The sequence below is a fragment of the Ochotona curzoniae genome, unplaced genomic scaffold (assembly GCF_017591425.1).
Source record: "Ochotona curzoniae isolate NIBS_2020 unplaced genomic scaffold, NIBS_Ocur_1.0 scaffold_1037, whole genome shotgun sequence".
NCBI lineage: Eukaryota > Metazoa > Chordata > Mammalia > Lagomorpha > Ochotonidae > Ochotona > Ochotona curzoniae.
This window is the reverse complement of record NW_024467083.1, coordinates 28,640,343-28,649,205: the sequence shown is the minus strand read 5'-3', so window position 1 is coordinate 28,649,205 and position 8,863 is coordinate 28,640,343. Positions and strand designations below refer to the sequence as shown.

General features: G+C 53.0%; 1 non-coding gene across 1 annotated transcript; it reads right to left on the bottom strand.

The window, feature by feature from the left end:
- Positions 1 to 3,897: 3,897 nt before the first annotated feature.
- Positions 3,898 to 4,061, bottom strand: LOC121168924. Its single transcript, XR_005885788.1, has one exon. It is a non-coding gene; the product is annotated as a U1 spliceosomal RNA (small nuclear RNA).
- Positions 4,062 to 8,863: the final 4,802 nt, after the last annotated feature.

Genomic DNA, 8,863 nt, shown 5'->3' with positions numbered 1-8,863 from the left:
TAGACGAGGCAGAGCTGAGCGGTAATACCCGATCGCAGAGAGCCAGAATAGGTGTGGGCTGGTCTTCAAGGTTGCGGTGCCCAACAGTGAAGGTCAGGACTGGAGGTGGGCCAAGTCAGGCTGAGCCCAATGCCGAGGTGAGACAGGACGCCAGGCTGGGAGCGATCGAGCGTGGGAGGACTTGTGGCAGGGCTGGGAGGGAGGCTGCTGAGCCACTGCTCCCACTCCGCTGAGGAGCAGAAGAGCTGGGATTGGGGGTGGGATTGGCATTGGGGCTGGTGAAGGCCTGGCAGGGCTGCAACGACCACAGCAGTAAGTGCTGGCAAGTGCAAGACCTGGGGCCTGGCCTAGTAGGGAAACTCGGCTGCAGCTCCCAGCTCCCACTGACGGACGCGGGTCAGGGCGGATGAGGAAGCGCCATCGGCAGCCAGAGTGGTAGACCCAAGTAGACCCGCGGCTGACGTGGCCCTACCAGCTCCTGGATCGCTGTGTGACAGAGATGTGCAGCTTCGGGGATTCAAGGGTAAGGACATGTTCAAACAGACGGAGAAACATCAGCCCGTGTGAAGCAGAGATGGGCACATTCCCAGGAAATAGGAGAGGACAGAAAGACAGCACACCGTGGGGCACCTGGAGACTGACAGACACAGGAAAGCCGAGGAGACAACGGTGTCGTGTCGGTGTGGCAGTGACCGACACCCCAGGGGCATTCAGCAAGCGGCAACCTGAATTGCACCGGCACCCAGAACTCCACCAGCAACAAGGTGGGAAGGGACGTTCGCCAACTGGGCAGCTCAGGAGGCGAACCCAGGCAGAGAGCTGCCCGTCCTGCTGCTCTGATGGACTTGACCAGGAGCAGGGACAGAGCGGCAGGTTCCAGATGGCAGTGTGGGAACAGGGTAGATTTCACAGCCCAGTCTGCCCCCTAGAGCCGAGTTGGGCACCGCTTTCTACAGGAAGGCAAAGGCTATGGGACAGTACTGCACATGCACCGTGCTGAGAAGGAACTCCTTTCTGGCTCAGGACCTGCAGCAACGGGACAAACCTGCAGCTGTCACCCGAGATAGGTCCGAGTAGCCCTCAGACCTGGCGGCCGGTAGATCGAGAGCTCTACTAGTGGCACGACGGATGCCATTTTGTACAGCGTGGAAAAACTAAGACTGCAGGGACAACAGTGAGCTGCGCATACGCTGGGCTGGGAGCAAACTCACCGAGCTCAGTGCATTACACTGGTCCCACGGGGAAAATACTGTCGACTTTGGCATCTTACGACTCAAAAGGGGGAGGAGAGTGGTGAGCCGGGAGCTGGGGCTGCTATGGTGGAAGTCTAACATAAGAACTGCAGACCTGGGACTCGCTGGAGGGGGTGGCACGAGTGACCGCAAACAAAGAGCCGTGTGCCAACCACAGTCAGTAAACTCACACTGCAGGCCTGTGGGTGACACAGCTTAGAAAACTGCGCCAAGGAGAAGAATCTGATCACCAATGACCAAGAGCAAAAGAGGAGACAGAGGCACAATGGATAGTACTCAAGAGTCCCTGAAAAGGAGCAAAAGCCTTGGCCAACCTCAGAGTTCACTGGGGAATACCTGGAGAAATGGAGGATACGGCATCCAAAACACTTGATACCAAGCTTCTTACCAACGGCGAGAAGCACCTCAAGCAGAAGTTCAAGAAATTTAAGGAACATGTCACACAGGGGATGACTCAAATGAAAGCTGATATATCAGAAATGCAGAATACAGCACAGGAATGTAAAATTATAGTGCAGAGTCTTGAAAAGAGGATGAAGAAAGTAGAGGAAATCATCTCAGAATTGCAAGAGATTTCCTGTCACCAGGAGGAACCAAACGAAAAGCTGGAAGCAGAGCTGAGTCAAGCCAAAATAAATAAATAAATAAATAAATAAATAAATAAATAAATAAATAAATAAATAAATAAAAGTATTCAAGAACTATAAAGGAATGACAATTGAATTCACAGGAAACTCAACGGGCCAGAAGAGAATGGAGCAACATATTCCAGATTCTAAAAGCACAAGACTGTCGGCCCAGGATAACGTACCCAGCAAAGTTCTGCTTTGTCTTTGAAAATGAAATAAAACTTTCCCACAGTGAAGACAAGTTAAAAGAATATGCCTCGGGGCCCAGTGCCGTGGCCTAGTGGCTACAGTCCTCACCTTGAACGCCATGGGACCCATTGGGCACTGGGACCCATTGGGCAGCTCCGCTTTGCATCCAGCTCCCTGCTTGTGGCCTGGAAAAGCAGTTGAGGACAGCCCAAAGCCTTGGCACCCTGTGCCCATGTGGGAGACCTGGAAGAAGTTCCTGCCTCCTGGCTTCGGATTGGCATAGCACCGGCCGTTGCGGTCACTTGGGGAGTGAATCATCGGACGCAAGATCTTTCTCTCTCTGTCTCTCCTCCTCGCTGTATATCTGACTTTCCAATAAAAATAAAATAAATCTTTGAAAGATTAAAAAAGAAAAGAAAGGAAAATATGCCTCTTCCAAACCTGCCCTACAAAGGATAACTTCAGATGTTCTCTCGACAGAGAAGAGGAATAGCACCCACCAAAACCAAAGGCAAATGTGAAGAACATCCCAGAAGGCTAAAGACTAAATCAGTGAACAACCCATTGCTAAAGGGACACGAACAAATTCCCACCTGCATGTAAATGACTTACACTCACCAAACATCCTAGATTAGCAGACTGGATCGAAACAAAAGAAAACAAAACCCATCTCTTTGTCGCCTGCAGAAGACATAGCTCATCAGCAAAGATAAGCAGAAACTATATCTTCTCATGGGTTTCTATTTTTCTTTTATTTCGTTTCATCTCTTCAAAACGCTTTGTTCCTGGTGAAACTCTTCACGGACTGCTACATCATACAGTAGCATCATTTTCTTCAAGAAAGGTCTTGGTTTTCATTTCTTCAGCGACCGACACAAGAGTCATCCAGTAGCATGTTATTTAACTTCGTGTCGTTCCTAATTTCTTTTCTTCCTGTCGTTGGTGTTGTAGTGTGGGCTTTCACTAAGGGGAGGATGTACAGTAGTGACTGTAATGGAGACTGTCATGTCCAGATGAGCGAGCGTGTCTACTTCCAGACCAAAGAAGGGATCCCCATGAGAGCGTGAACTGTATCTTGGCAATAGACTGGACCTATGGCCGTTTAGGAAGAACTATACCCGGTGTGGGTGTGTGTGGGGGCGGGGGGGAAGGGGGGCGGCTATGGGGGACTGGTAATGGAAGTCACAGGGGCTGTGGAACTATATCATACAGTGATAACCAGGACCAAACCAAAAGAAAAAAAAAAGAGGAAAAGGAATAGAGTTGAAAGGCCAAGAAGCAGAGAGCAGAGCAAGCAGAGGAATGGGCAGGTTGTGCCGTGGCTAGCGCTGCAGGGTTTTGGTTTGTTTGTTGATTGTAGAGTTGCAAGAAGCCAGGTGTTTGTCTGTGGATTGTAGAGTTGGGTGAAGCGTTTGAGTGTAGTGGTGTGTGCGTGGTTGCAGGAGTGATTTTTCCAGTTTTGAGAGAGTGTATCCAAGTGGGGTGTGGGTTGAGTGTTTGTGAGTGGCAGTGGTGGGTGCATGACTGTGTGCAGTGCAGTGCAGTGCAGTGCGGGGTGAGGCGGGGCATGAGTTGTGAGAAGATGGTGTGGGTGCAGGGAGTGGTGTGTGGTGTGGTGCAGGTGGTGGGCAGTGCAGTGTGTAGGCAAGCAAGGCGTGGGGTGGGATGCAGGCTGGAGGGGAGGTTAGAGGAGTGTGGGTCGGCGGGAGAGGGATGGGATTGAGATGTGATGTAGAGAGGTGCGAGAGGAGTAGTTGGTCGTGTGAATGGGTGAGCGTGTGAAGCGCCGCAACGTGCACAAGGCTGTCTTTGAGACACAGCAATGTCAGGGGAGAGCGCGAACGCAGTCCCCCACTACCACAAATTATGCAGTCGAGTTTCCCACATTTGGGGAAATCGCAGGGGTCAGCACCTCCCAAGTGCAATGGAGGAGCCTCGCCCTGGGAAAACCACCTGCATGATCATGGTATCTCCCCTGCCAGGTAAGTATGACCAAAACAAACCACGCCGCAACACACATGCGCGCGCACAACACTTCACACATACGCTCACTTCCGCACGCGCGCTCCAGGCCCTCTGCGCCCTCACACGCACAAAACTGCGCACATTCGCCACACACCGTCTCAACTCTCGCCCACACCACGCCAACTCGCCTCCTTTCCCTGCAGCAGCTGCCTGCCCAGCAGCCCCTGCGCTTCTGCATCTGCATACACACGCCCTCTCCGGGGCCTCTCTGGCACAGACCCGCCACGCCCTGACCCCACCCCCACCCCCGCTCAGCCAGAGTGGAGGGACGTGCCTGCCTGTCCCATGTCCCCACTCCGTCCCCATCTATCCCCTATCCAGCCCGTCTGCCTCCCTCGGGCTTTGCCCCGAGCCCTTGCCCTTGTCCCTCCCAGCTGTCCTGGGCCTTGGCCCATCTTGCGCCACGACTCTGGTGGGGGCGTTGGGGTACTCTCTGAGGGCACTGCATCTCCTGCTGGGTGTCGGTTAGGCTGGGCAGGGCAGCGTTGCTGACCAGCAGGTGTGTGGGTTGAGCCGAGGCAGCGGGGCAGCGGGGCAGCGGGGCAGCGGGGCAGCGGGGCAGCGGGGCAGCGGGGCAGCGGGAAGGGGGCAGGCAGTTCCGGGCCAAACCCAGGCACGATGACAAGCACAGGAGTCAGGCTGAGTTGTGGACCATGACAGGCCAGGTTATCACATCTACACCATGGACACGGTTGCATGGGAGCCAGGGATGGGGGCAGGCAGAGCGGGGCTAGGCTGCGGCACCCGCTGGCAAGAGTTGGGACTGCGGGTGGGCCTGGCCAGGTCAGGCTGTAGCATCCAAAGGCAAGGGCCCAGACGGGGGATAGGCCACGCCACGCCACAGTGGGCAAAGCAGGGGCACCCACTGATGCACATGAGAGCCAGGTCTGGGGGGTAGACGAGGCAGAGCTGAGCGGTAATACCCGATCGCAGAGAGCCAGAATAGGTGTGGGCTGGTCTTCAAGGTTGCGGTGCCCAACAGTGAAGGTCAGGACTGGAGGTGGGCCAAGTCAGGCTGAGCCCAATGCCGAGGTGAGACAGGACGCCAGGCTGGGAGCGATCGAGCGTGGGAGGACTTGTGGCAGGGCTGGGAGGGAGGCTGCTGAGCCACTGCTCCCACTCCGCTGAGGAGCAGAAGAGCTGGGATTGGGGGTGGGATTGGCATTGGGGCTGGTGAAGGCCTGGCAGGGCTGCAACGACCACAGCAGTAAGTGCTGGCAAGTGCAAGACCTGGGGCCTGGCCTAGTAGGGAAACTCGGCTGCAGCTCCCAGCTCCCACTGACGGACGCGGGTCAGGGCGGATGAGGAAGCGCCATCGGCAGCCAGAGTGGTAGACCCAAGTAGACCCGCGGCTGACGTGGCCCTACCAGCTCCTGGATCGCTGTGTGACAGAGATGTGCAGCTTCGGGGATTCAAGGGTAAGGACATGTTCAAACAGACGGAGAAACATCAGCCCGTGTGAAGCAGAGATGGGCACATTCCCAGGAAATAGGAGAGGACAGAAAGACAGCACACCGTGGGGCACCTGGAGACTGACAGACACAGGAAAGCCGAGGAGACAACGGTGTCGTGTCGGTGTGGCAGTGACCGACACCCCAGGGGCATTCAGCAAGCGGCAACCTGAATTGCACCGGCACCCAGAACTCCACCAGCAACAAGGTGGGAAGGGACGTTCGCCAACTGGGCAGCTCAGGAGGCGAACCCAGGCAGAGAGCTGCCCGTCCTGCTGCTCTGATGGACTTGACCAGGAGCAGGGACAGAGCGGCAGGTTCCAGATGGCAGTGTGGGAACAGGGTAGATTTCACAGCCCAGTCTGCCCCCTAGAGCCGAGTTGGGCACCGCTTTCTACAGGAAGGCAAAGGCTATGGGACAGTACTGCACATGCACCGTGCTGAGAAGGAACTCCTTTCTGGCTCAGGACCTGCAGCAACGGGACAAACCTGCAGCTGTCACCCGAGATAGGTCCGAGTAGCCCTCAGACCTGGCGGCCGGTAGATCGAGAGCTCTACTAGTGGCACGACGGATGCCATTTTGTACAGCGTGGAAAAACTAAGACTGCAGGGACAACAGTGAGCTGCGCATACGCTGGGCTGGGAGCAAACTCACCGAGCTCAGTGCATTACACTGGTCCCACGGGGAAAATACTGTCGACTTTGGCATCTTACGACTCAAAAGGGGGAGGAGAGTGGTGAGCCGGGAGCTGGGGCTGCTATGGTGGAAGTCTAACATAAGAACTGCAGACCTGGGACTCGCTGGAGGGGGTGGCACGAGTGACCGCAAACAAAGAGCCGTGTGCCAACCACAGTCAGTAAACTCACACTGCAGGCCTGTGGGTGACACAGCTTAGAAAACTGCGCCAAGGAGAAGAATCTGATCACCAATGACCAAGAGCAAAAGAGGAGACAGAGGCACAATGGATAGTACTCAAGAGTCCCTGAAAAGGAGCAAAAGCCTTGGCCAACCTCAGAGTTCACTGGGGAATACCTGGAGAAATGGAGGATACGGCATCCAAAACACTTGATACCAAGCTTCTTACCAACGGCGAGAAGCACCTCAAGCAGAAGTTCAAGAAATTTAAGGAACATGTCACACAGGGGATGACTCAAATGAAAGCTGATATATCAGAAATGCAGAATACAGCACAGGAATGTAAAATTATAGTGCAGAGTCTTGAAAAGAGGATGAAGAAAGTAGAGGAAATCATCTCAGAATTGCAAGAGATTTCCTGTCACCAGGAGGAACCAAACGAAAAGCTGGAAGCAGAGCTGAGTCAAGCCAAAATAAATAAATAAATAAATAAATAAATAAATAAATAAATAAATAAATAAATAAATAAAAGTATTCAAGAACTATAAAGGAATGACAATTGAATTCACAGGAAACTCAACGGGCCAGAAGAGAATGGAGCAACATATTCCAGATTCTAAAAGCACAAGACTGTCGGCCCAGGATAACGTACCCAGCAAAGTTCTGCTTTGTCTTTGAAAATGAAATAAAACTTTCCCACAGTGAAGACAAGTTAAAAGAATATGCCTCGGGGCCCAGTGCCGTGGCCTAGTGGCTACAGTCCTCACCTTGAACGCCATGGGACCCATTGGGCACTGGGACCCATTGGGCAGCTCCGCTTTGCATCCAGCTCCCTGCTTGTGGCCTGGAAAAGCAGTTGAGGACAGCCCAAAGCCTTGGCACCCTGTGCCCATGTGGGAGACCTGGAAGAAGTTCCTGCCTCCTGGCTTCGGATTGGCATAGCACCGGCCGTTGCGGTCACTTGGGGAGTGAATCATCGGACGCAAGATCTTTCTCTCTCTGTCTCTCCTCCTCGCTGTATATCTGACTTTCCAATAAAAATAAAATAAATCTTTGAAAGATTAAAAAAGAAAAGAAAGGAAAATATGCCTCTTCCAAACCTGCCCTACAAAGGATAACTTCAGATGTTCTCTCGACAGAGAAGAGGAATAGCACCCACCAAAACCAAAGGCAAATGTGAAGAACATCCCAGAAGGCTAAAGACTAAATCAGTGAACAACCCATTGCTAAAGGGACACGAACAAATTCCCACCTGCATGTAAATGACTTACACTCACCAAACATCCTAGATTAGCAGACTGGATCGAAACAAAAGAAAACAAAACCCATCTCTTTGTCGCCTGCAGAAGACATAGCTCATCAGCAAAGATAAGCAGAAACTATATCTTCTCATGGGTTTCTATTTTTCTTTTATTTCGTTTCATCTCTTCAAAACGCTTTGTTCCTGGTGAAACTCTTCACGGACTGCTACATCATACAGTAGCATCATTTTCTTCAAGAAAGGTCTTGGTTTTCATTTCTTCAGCGACCGACACAAGAGTCATCCAGTAGCATGTTATTTAACTTCGTGTCGTTCCTAATTTCTTTTCTTCCTGTCGTTGGTGTTGTAGTGTGGGCTTTCACTAAGGGGAGGATGTACAGTAGTGACTGTAATGGAGACTGTCATGTCCAGATGAGCGAGCGTGTCTACTTCCAGACCAAAGAAGGGATCCCCATGAGAGCGTGAACTGTATCTTGGCAATAGACTGGACCTATGGCCGTTTAGGAAGAACTATACCCGGTGTGGGTGTGTGTGGGGGCGGGGGGGAAGGGGGGCGGCTATGGGGGACTGGTAATGGAAGTCACAGGGGCTGTGGAACTATATCATACAGTGATAACCAGGACCAAACCAAAAGAAAAAAAAAAGAGGAAAAGGAATAGAGTTGAAAGGCCAAGAAGCAGAGAGCAGAGCAAGCAGAGGAATGGGCAGGTTGTGCCGTGGCTAGCGCTGCAGGGTTTTGGTTTGTTTGTTGATTGTAGAGTTGCAAGAAGCCAGGTGTTTGTCTGTGGATTGTAGAGTTGGGTGAAGCGTTTGAGTGTAGTGGTGTGTGCGTGGTTGCAGGAGTGATTTTTCCAGTTTTGAGAGAGTGTATCCAAGTGGGGTGTGGGTTGAGTGTTTGTGAGTGGCAGTGGTGGGTGCATGACTGTGTGCAGTGCAGTGCAGTGCAGTGCGGGGTGAGGCGGGGCATGAGTTGTGAGAAGATGGTGTGGGTGCAGGGAGTGGTGTGTGGTGTGGTGCAGGTGGTGGGCAGTGCAGTGTGTAGGCAAGCAAGGCGTGGGGTGGGATGCAGGCTGGAGGGGAGGTTAGAGGAGTGTGGGTCGGCGGGAGAGGGATGGGATTGAGATGTGATGTAGAGAGGTGCGAGAGGAGTAGTTGGTCGTGTGAATGGGTGAGCGTGTGAAGCGCCGCAACGTGCACAA